Raw genomic sequence first — 20,916 nt, 5'->3', positions numbered from 1 at the left:
TCATACCTTGAAAGATTGCGTACTGCACTATGTCAAAATGTTACTGCTTTGTAGCCATCCTATGATTCATTGAGAATTGATAACTCTGATATCACTACTGTAGAGCTTTGCGTCGGCGAAACGCACCGAACGTGAAACCGCACTACGTCTGTCGTAGAAGCAGTAGGAGGCTGTCGTCTGCTAGAACAAAAACAAAACAAAGACCCAGAAAATAATCATAAGTTGTACCTTGTTTTTTGAATAACCGTTTATCACTTTTAAAGTTATTTTGCCAGATAACATACATTTTTTTCAGTTTATAGCAGCGACAGATGTTTTTTTTTCCTCACACAGATATCCAAGTCAAATCCATTCACAGCTAAAGCCACATGTTGTTTGTCTTTTTTGTTTTCGTGGGCATGCCGTGTCGGTGCGTCTCTCGTGTGTTCGCGCTGCTACACACGAGAGCACGAAATGTTAAATTTACGCAAGGAAGCGCCGTTCCTCGTTCGTGTGATGTGCTAAGATTGCGCCCTATTCCCGCGGTTGTTCGAGTGCGGATCAAGTGCGAGTCGTCCAAGGAATCGGCGGGTTGGGCGGGCGCTCGAAGGACTCCGAGGTGACGGCTGACGCCTGTCGTCACTTCCCTCAGGACAGTGTCAAAGAAACTAAAGGTAAGGGGGACACTTTTTTATGTAGACCAAGTGTGCCACTCAGTGCAAGTGTGTGTTGCTGCACTCGAACGAGGCGTCGTGAAACGGCAACCTTACGCGCCTTTGCGAGTGCGGTTGCCGATTCGCTTTGACAATGCTAACGCCAGCAGAGCCATGGCGCATCGGCGTGGAGACAACTTCGAGACAACTGCGGCAACATGCCGCAGTTGTCTCGAATTAGCTCCAGTTCCAATCCAATGGTGATCGATTTTTTTCATATGTGCAATGTAGTGAGGAAGACGCACATGGCGCTTGCTACGTTGTTGATTAAACGAAGCCTGCAGTGCCATTTGATGCAAAGCAGCATTTTGTTTACGTTCGTGGGCGATACAATTTGTAACTTGGCTCGATTCACCTAGCCAACCGCCTAAGTGGGTTGATTAGCATACGTTCACGGTAGAGCGTTATTATGCCCCTAAACAGTGGCGTGTGCTTGTTAAAAGATATAATGTGTGTGCCTAGTGTAGAGAGAGAGAGGTGTTCGTGCAATCTGCATGTGTACCTGCAAGACGCCTTTGCTTGTAACTAATAATGTACCGGCCAGCACCTACATTGTACGCCTGACTTTGAAGAAAACTTGCATGCACAATGTGAGATTTTGTAATCTGCCAGAGTTGCTTTTTATAAAATAATACACTGCCAGCATGTTCAAAATATGTTTCACTGCTGTGTGGCAGGGGTGCGGTTATCACGCTGTTGTGTAGTTGCTGATGCAAGCACTTATAGTTTTGATGCGTTAATATTTCTCATCTAACTCATCAGGTGTTTGGCTGTTTCAGCACAAACAAGTTGTTTGCAGGAGAATACCCATGTTGGTGTATTTATTGTGACAGCCTTTCTGTGTTGCTTTTTTGCCCAATTTATGCAACAACACAGTTGTCAGCAATATGAGAGAGAACACTGAAATTAGCTTTTAAAGATCATGGTGACTAAGTGCCTAGTGATTCACAGCACAAAGTAACAACAAAAGACATCAGTATGATCAATGTGGACGAGTACAGTCTTGCATCTAAAAAATATATTGTGCAAAATGTTGCCTAAGGAAGAAACCTCTCTATGTTTGCAAATAGTGTGACGTCACTTCGAGCACCGTGCCAGCCATTCCCTCCCTCTGTGCAAGGGCTGGTTGGCAAGGAAGTTGTTTGTGACGTTCCTGATAGACCACTGAGATGTATGCGATTCTAAACCTGTAGCCTAATATGTACGTAATCTTTTGTGCAGTTACATCGCTGCATCTGACACCTATAACTTATTTGCATATTTACATTGCTCCCTTAAAACCTAACACAAAAACTTGTTGTTTGCATTGTCACTTCATGAATATCGAGCGGTAAAGATACTGAGTAATGTGAAACAAGAATCTCTGCTTATTACATGAAGACATATGAGGCCTTCGATAAAACGAGTTATACCTTTATTGGGCTTGCGTACTCGTCGGGGCGATTCATACATGCAGCTTCAGCAAATGGTATTTTCTAGCCCGGTGACCATGCAATTTTTTTCTGCACCCAGCGCAAACACCGAGCTGTACCCACTCGCATATGGTCGCGTCAAGTGCATATTTACCTTGACTAAAATGTCGAATCAAGTTTTTTCATCGACCGGTCCTTGCCATGAGTGCTAACGTCCTCGCAAACAAGACACATTGTTATTGACACTGCACACACCACTCACAATATTCTCAGTTAAACCGATATTCTCAATGCCTTTCAATGCACACTACATGCCGCAATCAACAGTGCACATTTTTGAAGACTATGCCACTGTTCCTCGCACAGGCCACCACGTGTGTTCACTTCTTCAAGATAAACAGACAGCGTGGCAAATATTTTACCACACAGTTTACCACACAGCTAGATGCTTGCTGACACATACTACAGCTAATGTCGACATTGTAACGTGAAGTGTAAGCTTTAAAAAATTAAAACTTGCCCCGAACACCGCACGACTGTACCGGGCTGAGCCACCAGCGGGAGTGTTTTTACAGCCACACCTTTTACATGTGCCAGTGACATCATGCTGTGACGTACCTCGGTAGGGGCCTATCGCTGCGTACTTTATGTGAATGAGGGTCCTGTTAGTGAAAGCAGGCATTGTTGATTTCGTAACTTGTTTATTCCCAACGGGACCTTCATTTGCACGAGTTGTCTGACTGATGTTCAGGCGAACTTTTGTGCAATAAATTATACAGTTGGCAGTCTGTGCTTGCCCCATACTGTTGTTACTGGTGTTTCTTGTTGTTATTTTGCTCTGCTCATTACTGCTCACCTACAGAAACTAGCCTATCTTGCCGCTGTTTTGGACAAGATGCAGCTGGCAAGTGCGATAGTGTTCATAACTCTAAATTCTCAAGCAAAAATTATCGTTTCATATTCAGTTAGTTGCATTCATATCAATACAATATAAGAAATCATTGATTAAACATTAATCCGTGTTCCTTCACATAATGCTCACAACTTTTATATCAAATTGAATGGTGTTTATAGAAAACATGGGTTTTAGCTAAACTTCATGCTCTTTTCTCGAACAGCTGACAAAACGCTATTGCATGCTTACTTGCCATGAATCGGACTGTGTTTGAAATACATTGCAATTCTTCACCGGACTGCCAGTACACTTCACATTGGGGGAACATTTATTAACCATGGATTGATTAATTAAGAAAGGAAAGAAAGAAGCGGCAGGCCGGGATACTTGATATTGGCATCCGTTTTGCTACCCAGCGCATTATCATGCAAACTTCCTATAGAGTGGTTATGCTTCTTGCATGTGTATCTGTAAACCAAGAACTTTGGGTAGAACTATATTTGTCTTACAAATGGTTGCAGGACTGTGGAGGCTGTAGGGCTGCTTAGGAATGGTGGAATCCCTTGACATGTGTTCAACGTTGCTGCATCAGCTCCTTGGTGTTTTCACGGCATCTTTACAGGTTTGTTGGGTGAGTAAAGCAAGCAGGTTTCAACACAAGGAAAAGTATAATATGGCAGCACCTCTTGTGCGTGCCTTACATCCCAAGTATATCAAATATTTATCTTGCACCTTGTGGCCTGTAATTTTTAAAGAGACACTTCTTTTTGCTTTATATTTGAGTCTTGATGCTTCGACAGCAATGTATTTGTGTTTGACAGCAAGTGTTCTTGAACAAATAACTAATCTCAATAATGACAAAACACCCTTCATACTTGGTCCTTAGCATAAGCTAGCACATATCTGTAGCAGATTCAATTATTCATTTTTTGCTGGGATGATAATGGGCAAGTAGCAAAGGCAAGTTCAGATTGGAGTGGTCGGTGAAGTCTGTTTAGGCTCTGCCATATTGCTTTGCAACCAGAGTTACTTGTGGCCACATATACAATGAAGCCACATGATGTGCATTCTAAATGAGATTACCATATCACATTTCACTGCATCTTAATATGTGCCAAACAAATGCAGATATCATTAGCTTGCCTCTATAAAGGTATCCTAAACCAACACAAGGTTGAAATTTAGTCATGGTGTTGCAGCTGTGTATGACTCTACAGTGGATGCATAGCCGTGATAATTTGTCTATATGTTGTCGCAAAAGTAAAGTTATACACATTGTACGATACAAAAGAGGTCCTCGCTTATTTCGCTTTTTTTCGCTATGCTTTTTCTTGTCTCTTCTTGCCATGTGCTCCTCCTCACTGTACAAGGAGCAAGAGCAGTGGGCACACAAACACGTATTTAAAAAAAGTGTTGTAAGGTGAGCACTGAGAAGCTGAACACTTCCAAAAGGCTCAAAGAGGTAAAGGTATTGTTTCTAGCTACTTTTTGGGCACACATAGCTCGTTGTGCTGCTGCAGTTAAAAATTAGGTTAAATGTTAAAAATAATTGGAGGTGGTTTGGCACCCATAATTGCAGTTACATACAGAACTAGGTTTCAATGCGTAAGCAAAATCTGTTCACTCTAAATCAATCCTAATGATATCTGAAATTCAGGAAATATTCACAGAAAACCTCAGGAAAAAGCTATGTGGTTGCCCATTGAACGTGAAGGAGATACCCTTCTTCTAAAAGGTCAATAGACAGTGTAGTAGTCTCGATATTACATGCACTATAAAATATTCTGGTGTGGTGCTTTTCATGCATGTTATAATGAGAGGGGTTTTTAATAGAACTGTTGTCACTTTGCCCTGCGTTGCTGAAATTGTTCACATAGTTATAATACATGAATCACTTTATGCCTTTTGATTTTATGCAAATGGTTTGCTTACCCAGTCGGTTTAACTTGATTTGGATAAAATCATAAATGCTCTAAAATTTTTTTTATTATACAGGAGGTTTATTTTGAAAATACGCGACCATTGATGTGAACGCAGTTGGTGGCGTGCTTGATTAATCCTTCACTATCACCACTCTAACTACACCTGCTACAGTGCATAGTGTGACAAAAGTAATGTTACTTAACATTACTGGCAGCATACACTTTTATGTCTCAAAATGTGTTAAAAAGCCTGGTAAAAATGTGTGCACGTTTTGTTTTCGCTCCAACTAAGTATTCTGGTCTACTCAAAGTAGCTTCCGCTCTTTTAAGGTCCTCAAACTATTAGGTGTTCAAAAGAAGTACCGATGCCATATACTTTCTTTGTCAGCCTACACACCACTCTAATAATGAGAAATACTCGACAACATTACCCAGTAAAATATAGGGATGTTATAAAAAGTATTGTCAATTAAATTGTCAAAAAACGTTGCCAAGTTACGTTTTTGTTCACTTTTCTTTTCACAATTTTGATTAAAGTTACTTTTGATGACATCCCCTATAGTTTGTTTGGCATCATTTTCTGCTAGTTCTCATTATAATGTGTTCAACAAAGACAACAAACCCTTCAATTTATAGTTCTTTCCTTTACTCATGAATCTTAAACAGTGAATCTCAGTAATCTTAGCGGTGTGTGACTTGTTTTTTTTTTTCATCAGTTGTGCATGTGTTCAAGTACATGCATTTAGGTGGGAGGGTGAACTATTGCCTCCTCCTGTGACTAGCAGATTTCCTGAGAACTGACAGATGCATAATGCTGCCAAAGAAGTATAGGGATATTGGAAGTAATCGTAACGTAATTGCAATCGTAATGTAATTGCCAGTAGGCAAAAAAAGGTGTCCCACACTCGCCATAATGGTAACAGGCAGCGCTGACTGACTCTTCCATGTATAAATGCACATATATACCGTACAAAATGGAAGAGAGATAGCCGCCATGGTAGCTCAGTTGATAGAGCATCGGACATGTTATTCGAAGTTCGCAGGCTCGGTCCCTGTACAGGGCAGGTTATCTTTTTTTTCTTCTACTTTTCTTTCTTCACAATTACAACACTTCTATTCTTCTTGAAGATTTTCTGGTGTAAAAAAGGTACCTTATAATCTGAAGAGGCAAACAGAATGTGCCAGTGTACGAGTTAGCTCTTGTAGTGGTTACAAAAAAGATAAGTTTTGAAGAATAAATCATTCTGCCACTTGCTTAAAGAATGGCTACAGGACATGGCGCTGGATGCACTCTGTTATTTTTGAATCAAGCTATCTTGTATTCTATTTTTATAAATTACATGGGATACACATGACGGTATCACACACTTTAACGCCACAAAGATTATGCAGCGAACAGTGTTATAAATGCGAAATTGCATAAGGGTAAGGTGAAAACTGCACCCTCAACGAGAATGTACCGGGAGCACAGGGTGCAGGCGTCATTCCTTCTGCCCGTGCTTTTCAAGTGCGAGCTGTTTTCACCTCGTTCTGACCAACTAACTAGATTGAGATGTGTTGTTATAGTGCAAGAGGATGCTCCACGGGAAACTAGGTTTGTCTCAAACTCTGTGTGTGTCTTTCAACCTATATGGTGCCCGGTTCAAAAGTTCATGCAGGCCAGATCGTGTAAAACAGGACCGTGTAAAATAGACCATGTAAATAAAATAAAATGGACCATGTAAATAAACAGAATCGTGTAAAATGTCGTTTTCGTGTGCAACTGTAGTTGTGGTTGTGCTGAATGACCTTTCTTTATCTACACTACATAACAAACTTGCTCCTTTAGAGTCGAGTGCATCTTCGGATCGATTGTAAATGTTTGCATATGCGAGGCCTTAAGTTTTATAAGAAATTCGTCAGTGTGCCACGAGGAAATGTGTGTTCAGCGAAAGTTAGTATATCATTATATACAACTCTTGAAGCCTCATCTACAACTTTGTGCAGGTTGACCTTGAGCAGAAAACGAGGAGCGGCAGCAGCCCCCAGAAAAGAGCAAGCACCCTCCAAGCTCCCGAAGCTCTCTTCGACAGGAACAGCAAGGTCACTGTGTTGCATTGAAAACCATTGCAAGGAGTGCCTTATCAGTACACTGTGCTGCTCTTTCATCGCAGAAGACGAAGTTGACCACACCAAAAGAACTTCACGCTGTGTATTGTGAGTGCTTCAGTGGTTTTGTTTTCGTCCAGCCAGCAGTTAAGAAATCATGTGTCAGATTCAGCCAGTATGGCTAAAGGGGGTCGGGCAGGCATGTTTGGACATTTGTCTAGCCAAGTAGTGCCAATTTTCGCACTGGTCCTGTCTGAGTTACTGCCACAATCACGGAAGCTACGTCACCTCTCTAAATGTACAGATGTGTCGGGGAAGATTAGCTGCATTAGGCTTTTCTATAACTGATAGCTGCCAACATTCTTCATTATACAGGAGTTTTGTTCCTCACTTATGGGTGTAAAGCCCTCTACAGAAAAAATGCAACACGTCTACTTCCAGAAGACTCCAAGGCCCTACTTGTAGGTTTTTTCGGCTTGTATCATAAGCACCTCGTTTGGGGTACATGAACATTTTATAAACATGTACAGTGAAAAATTTGGGTGGCTGGTCGTTTTGTCGTTATCTTGTTCCTCGCAGTATTCTTAAGCATGTTGTGCATTACGTTGTCAATCTGGTTCATGTGCATAGAAGACATTACGAAGTTTCAGGCTACAGTATGAAAAGCCTGGAAGCAAGCTATCAATAATTTTTTAACAGAGTTGCTTAATCTGATACATGATACATCACTAAACTTTCGTGCGTATTCATCAATCTAAGCTCGTCTTAGTGTTATCCAAAGTGAAGATGTGAGTCGACAGATAGAAACATCTAGTGGGGTAATCAGGGTGAACAGTAGAAGTGCTTCAGACAGGCTGGCCGATGTTGCGATAGGAGGACCTATTTTTTTGAAGTCACCTTGTCATCCTTGGCGTGTTAGTTTAAATGGGGTCAGTAATGACATCATCTTTTAGTGTAAGCGTGTGTGCCCGTTGGAAATGTTTGTCTGAAAAAAAAAACCTATAACGCAGAAGAGTGCAGCCCTTGCTTCTTTTCAAGTTAGGTTGCGCTGATACAAAGTGTTCTCTTGTCGGAGGTTGGGGGTAAGGGAAGCAAAAAAAAGATATATGATAGAAAAGAAGAAAAAAGAAGAAAGAAAAGGGGAATGCAAAGTAAAAGTAGTGCTACACTGCTCCTACTTTGCATCCCCCCTTTTCTTCTTTTTTTCTCTTCTTTTCTTTTTTCACATTTTTTGTTAGATTTGCATTGTCCCATCTAGTGCATGAATCAATGACACATGGCTTTGCTATAGCAAAGATGCCTATGTGGTGTTGGATTGAACAGTGCATTGTACTTCATTCAGTTAATTACAGACTGATCAGTCTTGCAATAAGTGCTTCCTGTCTATCACCACACATGTTCAAATGAAAAGTTTGTGCTTGGCCCTTAGTATGCTGATATATAGCTTGTGTCTTGCACTACTCAAAATGAATGTTATTTTGCTGCTGTTTATGGTAATGAATTTATCTAACATGAAAATATCTTGCCTTGTGAACTTTGTCGGACCTGTCTTTTTCTTTCCTATGCAGGCATTGTATGTGAGGGAGGCAGTAACAGAGAGGTGATAGCTTGAGCTTCGGAAGAATAAATGCTGGCAGTGAGGCAATTACGCATCAAACATCCCAGCCCTTTTGCCAACCGTCCTAAATGTGTTTTGAAAAAAAATATTGTGCTCGTTTACTGTATTCTTCTGAAAACAGCAAAATGCTGAAGTATATCGCAGAGAACAAAATATTAGGCCACGTTGGTGCCTTCTGGACTTCCCAGGATGTCGTCTGGGTGTTGTTTGTAAAAAGTAAAAAGTGTTTCAAAAATACTGCCTCTTCTACACCAAATTCGGTCTAGGTATTAAGTAAAGGTGATTTTGTGTAGTGCATGAAGCTTAGTAATATTAGTGCAATTTTTTCGCCACATCAAAAGCAAGGAAGCAGTTCTCTTTATATGGCAAGATATATGATTACACTTTGTCTTAAAGTAGAAATGAATTTTTGAAGTTTTCTTATGATGGCTGTTTTCTGCATTTGATATACGACAGCTTCCGTTCCGAAGTTCCCCATGGCCCTCAATAGGAGACTTGAAAAATCCTTTTCCTCATTTAAACAAAAATTGTAATGATAACACTTGCCATGTAACAAGAACTGTTCATTTGCTTTCAACTTACACATAAAAGTAATTTTCAATTAGACAAACACACAACTCAAATTGCATCTCAATGTGGACAAAAACAATTATATAGTGATATTTGTAATCTGGACCTAACATTATTTTTTTCCGTGAAATATAACTTCTGTGCAGTGAGTATTTGTGGCTCAAATATTCATACAAAATGCAGTATTGCCATACAAGAAATGCAAACGATAAACAGTTTGGCTGAATTCTTCAAAGCCTATGTAGCGGAAAAATTGCACTAATTTTTCTCGGCTTCAAATACTTTAAGAAGCACCTTTACTTAATATGTAGATCAAATTTGATATGGCAAGATAAAGCGGTACTTTGAAATTTTTCTCACAAATAACACCCGCACGACACACTGCGAAATTCTGAAGGTACCCACGTGACCACTACTTTTTTCTCTTCAAAACATTCCTGCAAATAACTATTTTCAGAAGAGTAAATTACCATCATTTTATAAACTATACATCTGTGATGTTCGCCAGGCAGTATGATTTGTATGTTTGGTGTAGAATAGCCCAGTGCGAAAAACAACAAATGGCTGAGCATCCTTTGACGCTCGGGCAATTTCGAAAGGATTTGTTTGTTATGTTAAGGCGTTTAATAGCCGGTCCACAGCGAGCAAGCACAATGGCGACAGTAACGGCCAAGCACGGGCTCTCAGTGCGAGCGGCGTCCTTGTTGGGTAGCCCCACTAGAAGTTACTCAAGAGTTCGACCCATTTCATAGTTCGGAGGCTTCGCTACAATTACCCCGGGGTCGAAGAGAGAGCCGCCTGGCGACCTAACAGCTTGTTATTATGAGCGGGTCATAATAAGGCTTCAGGCGCTCCACGTTGACGATGTCTCGCCCACGGCGGCGCATGTCCGAAGATTGTTCAACGGGTTCGATCAGATAGTTGACGGGTGAGGTGCGCTCGATGACACGGTAGGGGCCTTCGTATTTGGGACATAGTTTGGAAGAGAGGCCAGCGGCAGAGGTCGGGATCGAGAGCCATACAAGTGCACCAGGAAGGAACGTGGGCTCAGAAGTGGTGCTGGCATCACGGATACTCTTCTGCCGCTCTTGCTCTTGCGTCGTAAAAGTCTTGGCAAGCTCGCGACACTCTTCAGCAAGCCTGGCTGTCTCGGAAATAGGTGTACACTCAGATGGATCCGGCGTGTACGGGAGTATCGTGTCCATGGTGTGCGACGGGTGCCTTCCGTACAGCAAGTAGAAAGGTGAAAAACCAGTCGTGCTCTGAGGGGCGGTGTTGTAGGCGTAGGTGACGAAGGGCAGTATATTATCCCAATTAGTGTGGTTGGCAGCGACGTACATAGAAAGCATGTCGCCGAGGGTGCGGTTAAAGCGTTTGGTGAGGCCATTCGTCTGTGGGTGGTAAGCAGTAGTTTTGCGGTGGACAGAATGGCACTCCGTCAGAATGGCTTCGACGACTTCCGACAAGAAGACACGGCCTCGATCGCTGAGAAGCTCTTGGGGTGGTCCGTGGCGCAGTATAAATCGATGCAGCAGGAAGGACGCAACATCGCGCGCAGCAGCCGCAGGGAGAGCGGCGGTTTCGGCGTATCGCGTTAAATGGTCAACGGCAACGATGGCCCAGCGGTTACCAGCCGACGTCAGAGGAAGTGGTCCATACAAATCGATACCTACGCGCCCAAAGGGACGGTCAGGGCAAGGTAACGGTTGTAGACTGGCGTGTGACATGTGAGCTGACGGTTTACGGCGTTGGCAAGTGAGGCAAGAGCGAACGAACTGCTGCACATAGCGGTACATCCCGCGCCAGAAGTAGCGTTGTCGAATGCGATGGTAGGTTTTGAATACCCCAGAGTGCGCGCATTGCGGATCAGAATGGAAGGATTCACATATATCTGACCGCAGACTGCAGGGTATCACGAGTAACCACTGCCGGCCGTCGGCGTCGTAATTGCGTCGGTGTAGAAGGCCGTCACGAATGGCGAAATGGCGAGCTTGACGACGCAATGCACGTGTAGATGGCGTTGCGGATGGATCAGAGAGCAAGTCGATCAGCGGGCCGATCCAATTATCTTTTCGCTGTTCGGTAGCGATTATGTCAACGTCAATGGCAGAAACAGCAGCCGAGGATACTGAGCAGAGCACATCACCTTCAGGCAGAGGGGAGCGCGAGAGGGCGTCGGCATCAGCATGCTGGCGTCCATTGCGGTACAGCACGCGGATGTCGTAGTCTTGTAAACGAAGAGCCCAACGGGCGAGACGGCCTGAGGGATCCTTCAATGATGAAAGCCAGCATAGTGCATGATGGTCGGTGACGACATCGAATGGGCGACCATACAAATACGGTCGAAACTTTGTAAGAGCCCAGACGATCGCCAGGCACTCTTTTTCCGTGACGGTGTAGTTTGTCTCAGCTCTCGTGAGCGTACGGCTTGCATATGCTACGACATATTCAGGGAATCCGGGTTTGCGCTGCGCCAGGACAGCGCCGAGGCCTACACCGCTGGCGTCTGTGTGCACCTCCGTCGGGGCCGTAGGGTCGTAGTGGCGTAGAATGGGAGGAGATGTCAACAGATGGCGGAGCTTCGCGAACGCGTCGTCACACTCAGACGACTACGAATTGAGGGACCCGTTACTTCCAAGGAGCTTCGTCAGCGGTGATATGATCGTGGCAAAGTTTCGTATGAAGCGTCGGAAGTACGAGCACAGGCCCACGAAACTACGCAGTTCCTTGACGGACGCAGGTTTGGGGAATTCGGCCACGGCCCGAAGCTTGGCTGGGTCAGGAAGAATGCCATCCTTGGACACGACGTACCCAAGGATGGTGAGTTGCCGTGCTGCAAAGCGGCACTTCTTCAGATTTAGTTGCAAGCCGGCATTGCTGATACGTGCAAAAACTTCTTTCAGACGTTGGAGGTGCGTAGAGAAATCTGGAGCGAACACCACAACGTCATCGAGGAAACACAAGCACGTGTGCCATTTCAAGTTGCGCAGAACGGTGTCCATCATGCGCTCAAAGGTCGCAGGTGCATTACATAGACCAAACGGCATGACGTTGAATTCGTACAAGCCTTCGGGTGTGATGAACGCAGTCTTCGGTCGAGCGTCATCAGCCATGGGTACTTGCCAGTACCCCGAGCGCAGATCGAGAGAAGAAAAAAAATTCGGCTCCGTGAAGGCTGTCAATTGCGTCATCGATGCGCGGCAGTGGGTAAACATCCTTGCGAGTGATTTTATTGAGCCGTCTGTAGTCTACACAGAACCGCGCAGAACCATCTTTCTTCGCAACAAGAACAACTGGAGACGCCCATGGACTGTCCGAGGGCCGAATAACGTCGCGTCTGAGCATATCATCAACCTGCTCGTTAATTTCCCGACGTTCAGCAGGCGACACGCGGTAGGGACGTTGCCGTAATGGTGGATGGGCACCAGTGTCGATACGATGCGTAACAGCGGACGCACGACCGAGAGAACTTCGCCCGACATCGAAAGAAGAACGATATTCTCGCAACAGGTTCAGAAGCTAGGAACGCTGTACCGACGAGGTTGTCATCAATGCAAGGGCCAAATACATCAGGAGATGACGAATCAGAAGTGGAAACAGCACTGATGGTACGCAAATTGGGACAACGCGAGTCATCAGGTACGTCCAGGACTTGTGCGTTATCCACTGGTTCCACTCTGCCGAGACATTCCCCTCGAACCAAGGTAACAGTGTACGGGGATGGGTTGGTCACGAAAATAGAGGCGTTGCCCTGGGTGATTTGCACGGTCGCAAAAGGTACTAGGAACCCTTTCCTTCGGCAAGCACGGTCGGATGGCGAAACGAGTGCAATTGTGTCGGAGAGTCCAGCGCAGTAGACAGATACACCCATCGTGGAGCTTGGAGGCACTATGGTATCGTCTTTCACGAGAATCTTGCTCACTTTCGAAGAACTGTCTTCCGGCGTCAAATGCGAGAAGGGGGAGAGTTCAATTTCGGCGGCGGCACAATGGATGACGGCGTCGTTGCGGGAGAGAAAATCCCACCCCAGGATGACGTCATGAGAGCATGCGGGAATGATGATGAATTGGGCGACATACAGAACGTCCTGAACGACAACGCGAGCTGTGCACCCTGCTGTAGGATGAATACGATGCAAACCGGCGGTACGAAGGGACAATCCAGAAATTGGCGTCGTCACTTTACGAAGCAAGCGGCAAAATTTTTCGTCCATAACGGATACTGCAGCTCCTGTGTCAATAAGAGCAGATGCGTGAACACCGTCCACAAGCACGTCAATGACATTAGATGGGCGGCTCTGAGGGCTTTCACAATGCGATAGCATCGCAGTCCTTGCCTCGGGGACTGCGACGACTAGTTTTCCCGCTCGTGAGCAGCTGAACTTGGCCGCATGGGGGACGGGGAACGACGTCGTGGAGACGGTGACCTACGAGAAGATGAAGCTAGGCGAGTTGGCGGTGGCATAGACGGCGTTTCCTCGTGATAGGTACGCCTAATCTGGCCAGCAACAGGCGACGAGATATGGGGCGTCTGTACGCGAGTGCAATAACGTGCTACGTGGCCGGCGTAACCGCAGGCAAAGCAAATGGGCCGGTTGTCGGATTTGCGCCATCGGTTCGCCGGGGTAGGTCTTGTCCATGACGCAAGAGCCGATGGACGGAACGGTGGCTGGAAAGGCTGCAGGGGGTGCTGGAGCTGACTCTGAGAGGTCACGTCAACATACGTAGCCGGCATACCCGCTGCAAAGGATGGAGGTCGTGCGGCAGCTTCAGCGTAAGTCAGTGGGGCGGGCGCTTGAACGACTGGAGGCGGCCTGGCGACCACTTGGGCGTAACTTGGGGGTACAGGAGCCGGAAGCTGTTGTGGGTGGTACGCAGGCATAACCTCCGCTATTTCCTGCTCAATCGCTCGGCAGATGGGGGGGGAAATGGTAGTGGCCGATTGTTGAGCAGCCGGTGGGTGGGCGAAGGGCAGGAGAGAGAACTGCCGTGCGATTTCCTCACGTATGAAGGACTTGAGGTCTGCCAGCAGTGCCACCTGGTCACAGCTCGCCTCCAAGCCTGCAAGCCCTGCATCTCGTGGTGTGGAGCGACGGGTCATCGAACGCTGCCGGCGGAGCTCCTCGTAGCTCTGGCACAGCGTGATGACCTCAGCTACTGTGCCTGGGTTTTTGGCCAGCAGCATCGTGAAGGCATCATCGGCAATGCCCTTCATGACGTTCCGGATCTTGTCTGATTCGGACATGCTGTCGTTGCATTTCTTGCATAGGTCCAAGACGTCTTCAATGTAGCTGGTGAATGATTCACCGGCCTGCTGAGCGCGTTCGCGTAAGCGCTGCTCGGCTTGCAGCTTACGAACGGCAGGGCGGCCAAAAACGTTGGTGATAGCGGTCTTAAAATCGGGCCAGGTTGCGAAATCAGACGCGTGGTTGTTATACCACATGCCGGCCACACCCGCGAGGTAGAAAACCAGGTTGCCGAGTTTACCTGCCTCGTCCCAATGATTGGGGACGCTGACGCGTTCGTACATGACGAGCCAGTCCTCGACGTCGGTGCCATCTGCGCCGGTGAAGACAGGTGGGTCGCGGATGCGGGGGACACCGGAACATGGCGTCGGCGCAGGAGGAAGCGTTTGCTGGGCGGCGTCTTGTTGCATGGTTGAAGGCACGGTACGGGATCTAAGCTCCAAGGGCATCGAATGTGAACCGAAGATGTTTGAAGGGCACAGCACTCTCCACCAAAATGTTAAGGCGTTTAATAGTCGGTCCACAGCGAGCAAGCACAATGGCGACAGTAACGGCCAAGCACGGGCTCTCAGTGCGAGCGGCGTCCTTGTTGGGTAGCCCCACTAGAAGGTACTCAAGAGTTCGACCCATTTCATAGTTCGGAGGCTTCGCTACAGTTAGCAGCAATTCAGTTGAGCCCTTGTCTTTATGCTTAGGCCTGGAAACAAAACACAAGTAATCAAAGTAGTCCTAATAGTCATGTAGTCTCGCTGTTCCAAGGCTTGTGGAGCCTAATTTATTGCAAGCTTCACCATTTTTTAAAAATTCAGATTCAACCAACAGGTTTTTGAGGCACAGTGCATTTTCAGCTAACTTGTTTCACACCAGTTACTTGGATAAAAAGCGGAAAGTAGAGGTAAAAATACCATTTTAAAGGCATTGTAGGTGATAACAAAAAGGACTGCTTTCTTTTTTTGTGTGGTGCTTTGCCTGAACGCTGTGCTTTTTGTGGTATAGTTCATTGTCTAGTGAACATAGGCCTTAAAAACTAACATTAGCCACGTTGAGGTCGATTTCTTGGTTATAGTCATAGTAGCCATATTAAAAATTATGACTTCAAACTTGATTGTTCTTTTGAAGATTTTTTTCTTGCATAGTGATATTTGAGAGTCTTAGTCAATTTTGTTACAAGAAAACGTGATGTCTTAATAGGGTCACTTTTTGTAGAGTCGTTCAGTTCTACCTTACCTTTTACATTCCTAATAGAGCAGTTATTTTCAATATCGGTATTTAAAATGGAATGAGCATGCTGTATGTACTAAGGTGTAAGCATTTACAGATAGCACATGCACCCAACTTTTCTGTTGGCAGTTTATTTCTGTTATTCTTTATTTATATGTGGGGTTTCACGTCCGAAAACCACTATATAATTATGAGAGACGCCGTAGTGGAGTGCACTGGAAACTTCGAACACTTGGAGTTCTTTGACTTCCCCCCATTCTGAGCACACGTGCCTACAGCATTTCTGCCTCCATCGGAAATGGAGCCGGGGTTTGATACCGCGACATGCGGGTCAGCAGCCGAATTTCTGTTACTCTTGCTCCCCTATATGTGTGCAGTTTGGTTATAGTTATCTGGCTTGCACAGAGTTTTAATGGCACCTGCCTGCTCCTGCTTGCTTTCATGGTGATTTTAACCTTCATAAGTTGCATAGGTTTAACTCTCAAAATTGTTCAAGATGCCAATTTTGTGCACAAACTGTACAGTATAAAGGCAGTAGATGTACATGCACACACTATTAAATGTCCATTGAGAGCTTTCACTTGCAGTTCCTAAAGTTTTACTATGCAGGAAGCATTTAAATCATAATTTCATAAGGACATATTAATCGATTATCTCTACCATTGAAAATCGTGACAACCTAGTTGTTTTCACTGGGATAAGCATGCTGTTTTTTAAATGTGACAGAACTAATTTATACACTCATTCCTTCTATTATTCACATATGCATACCAAGAAGCATTGTGTGCCTTACATATTCAGTTTCATTCTGTGTGTTATATTTCTTGTACATGTGAACTATTGTGCTAACATGTGTCTCTGACATTATTTGTGCCAATTATTTTCATTTACAGGTGCCTATGAAGGACACATAAGTTCTACGTCAGTGACCTTCGAAATTTACAGTGGTGCTGGAGCCTCAAGCAGCATTTCGCCGATCTCCACAAGGCATTCATGAGATAAACACAGCGCCACACTTTCACAGTGCTATGATTATTATTTATGTGTAGACATTTCGCTCTAAAACTGCTGTTACAGTGTGTTTTGTGCCACCATCCTATGGCTTAGGTGGAGCTCGTGAAATTACGGTGTAGTCACCTCATTTGTGTACGATCAACACTGCAATGTCACTATTCACAGCTGGTGCATACAGACAAATAAAAAAATATATTGATTGTAGCAGGGCTGATGTGTATATTAATGATTCTCTATTGATAATAATACCTTTATAGGTTCTTTAAGTCTTGCATAGAACACTGCAATAATGTGTTGCAATGTAACCACCATTTATGATCGCTAGCATGTTAATTTAGTAGTTTTGTAATGTATTTTATTTAAAAGGTAATTTTGCTTCCGTATCACGACAATTAGAAAGATGCCAATGATTCAATCCCTCATCAAGCACATTTAAGAAATATTGTGATTTGTACACAGTATTGCATGTACTCAAGATGTGGACGTCTATTCAATTTACACACTATATTTCTTTGCACTAGATTCAGACGTAACATGCACACATTTCAGTAATTTCCGCATGATACGTCTTTCCATAAGATGCGGAGTCCGCATCATACGTCTTATGCGGAGTTCGCACGCATCATACCTCTTGTGCGAAGTCCGCATCATACGTCTTCCATATTCCAATAACTCCGTACTTGAGGTCTCCGCATCTTACGGAATGTTTCAGTAGGGACATACCCGCTTTACGCATCCGTCTGTCTGTTTTCTAGTCTGTCTGTCTGTCCGTCCATGCTTCCGTGCGTGCGTCAATCAAGTGAACACTGAGTACCCCTATCTCGCATACCATGTGGCACATAGCCACTTTACGCATCCTTCCACCTGTCCGTCTTTCTGCTAGTCTGTCTGTCTACCTGTCTGTCTACCTGTCTGTCTACCTTTCTGCTAGTCTGTCTACCTGTCCGTCCGTCTGCTAGTCTGTCTGTGTGTCCGTCGATGCGTCCTTTCGTGCGTCCATCTTGTGAACCCTACAAGCACAACCATCTCGCACACCCTGTGGCACATACCCGCTCTACACATCCATCTATCCGACCATCCTTCTCCTAGTCTGTTTGTCTGTCGGTCCATGCATCCGTCCGTGGGTCGATCTAGTGAACAATCAAAATACCACCATCTGGCATGCCCTGTGGCACATTTTCGCATTACGCATCCGTCTACTATTCCGTCTCTCTGCCATTCTGTCTGTCTGTCCATCCATGCGTCCGTCCGTGCGTCTATCTAGAGAACGCTCATAGTACTGCCATCTCGTATACTGTGGTACATAGCCGCTTTACGCGTCCGTCTACTTGTCTGTCCGTCTGCTAGTCTCCGTGTCTATTCGTCTACGCGTCCGTTCGTGCGTCCATCCTGTGAACACTCCGAGTTCCACCATCGCGCATCTCGTATACCCTGAGGCACATACCCGCTTTACGCGACCGTCTATCCGTCCGTCCCTCTGCTAGTCTGTCTTTTCGTCCGTCCATGCGTCCGTCCGTGCATCCATCTAAAGAGCACTCAAAGTACCGCCATCTTGCATACCCTGTGACACATAGCCACTTTACGCGTCCATACACCTGTCCTTGTCTGCTAGTCTTTCTGTCGATCGGTCCATGCGTTCGTCTGTGTGTTCATCTAGATAACACTTATAGTGCCACCATCTCGCATACCGTGGTACATAGCTGCTTTAAGCGTCCGTCTACCTGTCCGTCCGTCAGCTAGTCTGTCTGTCTGTCCATGCGTCCGTCCATGCGTCCATCTTGCAAGCACTCTGAGTATCGCCATCTCGCATGTCCTATACCTTGTGGCGCATACCCGCTTTACGCATCTGTCTACCTGTCCATCCGTCTGCTTGTCTGTCTGTCCCTCCTTGCGTCCGTCCGTGCGTCAATCTAGAGAATTCTCATCAGGTTGCTATGGACCGAGCTTTCGATCGAGTACCCCGTAGCAACCTGATGTTAAAAATTCGAAACTTGGTCAAAAATGAGAAAATAACTCAGTGGTTGGACTCCTACTTATCAAGCCGGTATCAGTACGTTCAGATAGGTGTCTCTGCCTCTCACTTGTCATCAGTTGTTTCTGGAGTCCCACAGGGCTCCGTCTTAGGTCCGTTGCTTTTCATTATCTGTTTAAACGATTTACAGTTCGACTGTCCGGTGCGTTTCCGTTTCTTTGCCGATGACTGCGTTGTTTATCCCCCTATTGAATCGGTAAATGACCAGAAAGTTCTCAACAAATACTTAACAGCTGTTAGTAATTGGTGTGCCGATTGGAACATGACCTTCAACACAACAAAGTGCCGCCAAATGACAATAACGCACAAAAGGTTTCCATTTCAATATTCTTATCAAATTAACAATGTTGAATTAGAGGTTGTTAACGAGTTCAAATATTTGGGTGTAAGCATGACATCAAACCTCACCTGGAACAAACACATACAAAATATTACATCATCAGCACTGCGCAGACTTTGGCTTCTAAGACACCGACTTCAGCACTGTACAAGCAGAACGAAGACCATTGCGTACACTACGCTGGTCCGCCCCTTGCTCGAATATGCAGACCTTGTTTGGGACCCACACACAAAGACGGATTCAGCGATGCTCGAACGGGTACAAAAGAAAGCGCTGCGCTTTATTCACAACGCATACAGCAGGCGTGTATCCGTGACAGAACTGCGCAGGCGTTCTGACCTACCAACACTAGAGTCCCGCCGTAAATTACATCGACTTAAAATATTACACAGTATAGTCAATGGTTATTCAAAGCTAGACTTCAATACTTTTCTTGAATTCAACATGTCACGCGCCACCCGGAACAAGCACAACAAAACAATCCTAATGCCTTTCACGAGAACAAACGCTCACCGTCTATCCTTTTTCCCGAGAACGATAGCAGAATGGAACACTTTGCCACGCGACGTTACTAACTTAACTAATCAAAATGCTTTTTCAACTGCTATTCAAAATTGTGTATGATTGGAAGTGCTGGTCTTGTCCCCCTGTCCTATTGAACTAACATATTTCACGTGTTATCTTGCTACCATGCCACAACGCACACTGCGTGTTTTTTTTTTCACGCTTCGTGGTCAATGCGCGTAGTGTACTTTGTGTGTGCTTGCATTAGACAAGCATTGCCGGTTTTATCGTATATTCATGTAGCTATTTGAACGAGAATTACTGCTGCTTTGCGAATCGTGGGCCGTGTTACTGATTGCGTGCGCTTGTGTGTCGTGACAATCTGTAAGCTTACTGTATTATTGCTTCCCTGTGTACCGCGGACCGTGTTACTGGTCGCGTGTAAACTTTGTGTTCAAACTCTGCACTGTACCACTCCTGCCCTGGCTGCCAAAGGGTGGCTGGCAGTATTGAATAAATAAAAAAATAAATAAGTACAGCCATCTTACATACCCTGTGGAACATATCCGCTTCACGCATCTGTTTACCTGTCCGTCCGTCTGCTAGTCTGCCTGTCTGTCTGTTCGTTCATGCGTCAATCCGTTCGTCCATCTAGAGAACACTCAGAGTACTGCCATCTTGCACACCATGTGGCACATAGCCGTTTTACGCAACCGTCTACCTGTTTGTCTGTCTGCTAGTCTGTCTGTATATCCGTCCATGTGTTCGTATCTGAGTCCATCTAGAGAACACTCAAAGTACCGCAATCTCGCATACCCTGTGGAACATAGCCACTTTATGTGAACGTCTTCCTGTCCTTCCTTCTGCTAGTCTTTCTGTCCGTACATGCGTGCGTCCGTGCGTCCATCTAGAGAACACTCAATTTTACCCCCATCTCGCATACCCTGTGGCACATAGCCACTTTATGCATCCGTCCACCTGTTCGTCCGTCTGCTAATCTTTCTGTTGGTCCGTCCATGCGTCCGTCCGTGCGTTCATATAGAAAATACTCAAAGTACCGCCATCTCACACACCCTGTGGCACATAGCTGCTTTACGCGTCCGCCTTCCTGTCCGTCAGTTCGCTAGACTGTCTGCTGTCTGTCCATGCGTCCGTCCATGCACCAATCTAAGAACACCTAAAATACCGCCATCTCGTATCTCGTATACCCTGTGGCACATAGCCACTTTACGCGTCTGTCTACCTGTCTGTCTGGGTGCTAGTTTGTCTGTCTGTCCATGCGTCCGTGTGTGCGTCAATCTAGAGAACACTCCAAGTACCACCATCTCGCATACCCTGTGGCACATAGCTGCTTAATGCAGCC

At 45.3% G+C, this 20,916-nt stretch overlaps 1 long non-coding RNA gene across 1 annotated transcript; it reads left to right on the top strand.

Annotated features, from left to right (window-relative positions):
- The first annotated feature begins 213 nt into the window (after positions 1-213).
- LOC142765190 (uncharacterized) lies at positions 214-20,100 on the top strand. The gene is made up of 4 exons (XR_012884092.1): positions 214-653; positions 3,521-3,630; positions 6,908-7,117; positions 16,557-20,100. It is a non-coding gene; the product is annotated as an uncharacterized LOC142765190 (long non-coding RNA).
- The last annotated feature ends 816 nt before the right edge of the window (positions 20,101-20,916 follow it).

The sequence above is a fragment of the Rhipicephalus microplus genome, chromosome 6 (genome assembly GCF_043290135.1).
Source record: "Rhipicephalus microplus isolate Deutch F79 chromosome 6, USDA_Rmic, whole genome shotgun sequence".
In the NCBI taxonomy this organism is placed as follows: domain Eukaryota; kingdom Metazoa; phylum Arthropoda; class Arachnida; order Ixodida; family Ixodidae; genus Rhipicephalus; species Rhipicephalus microplus.
The sequence above is the reverse complement of the archived record's forward strand: the minus strand, read 5'-3'. Positions and strand labels throughout refer to the sequence as shown.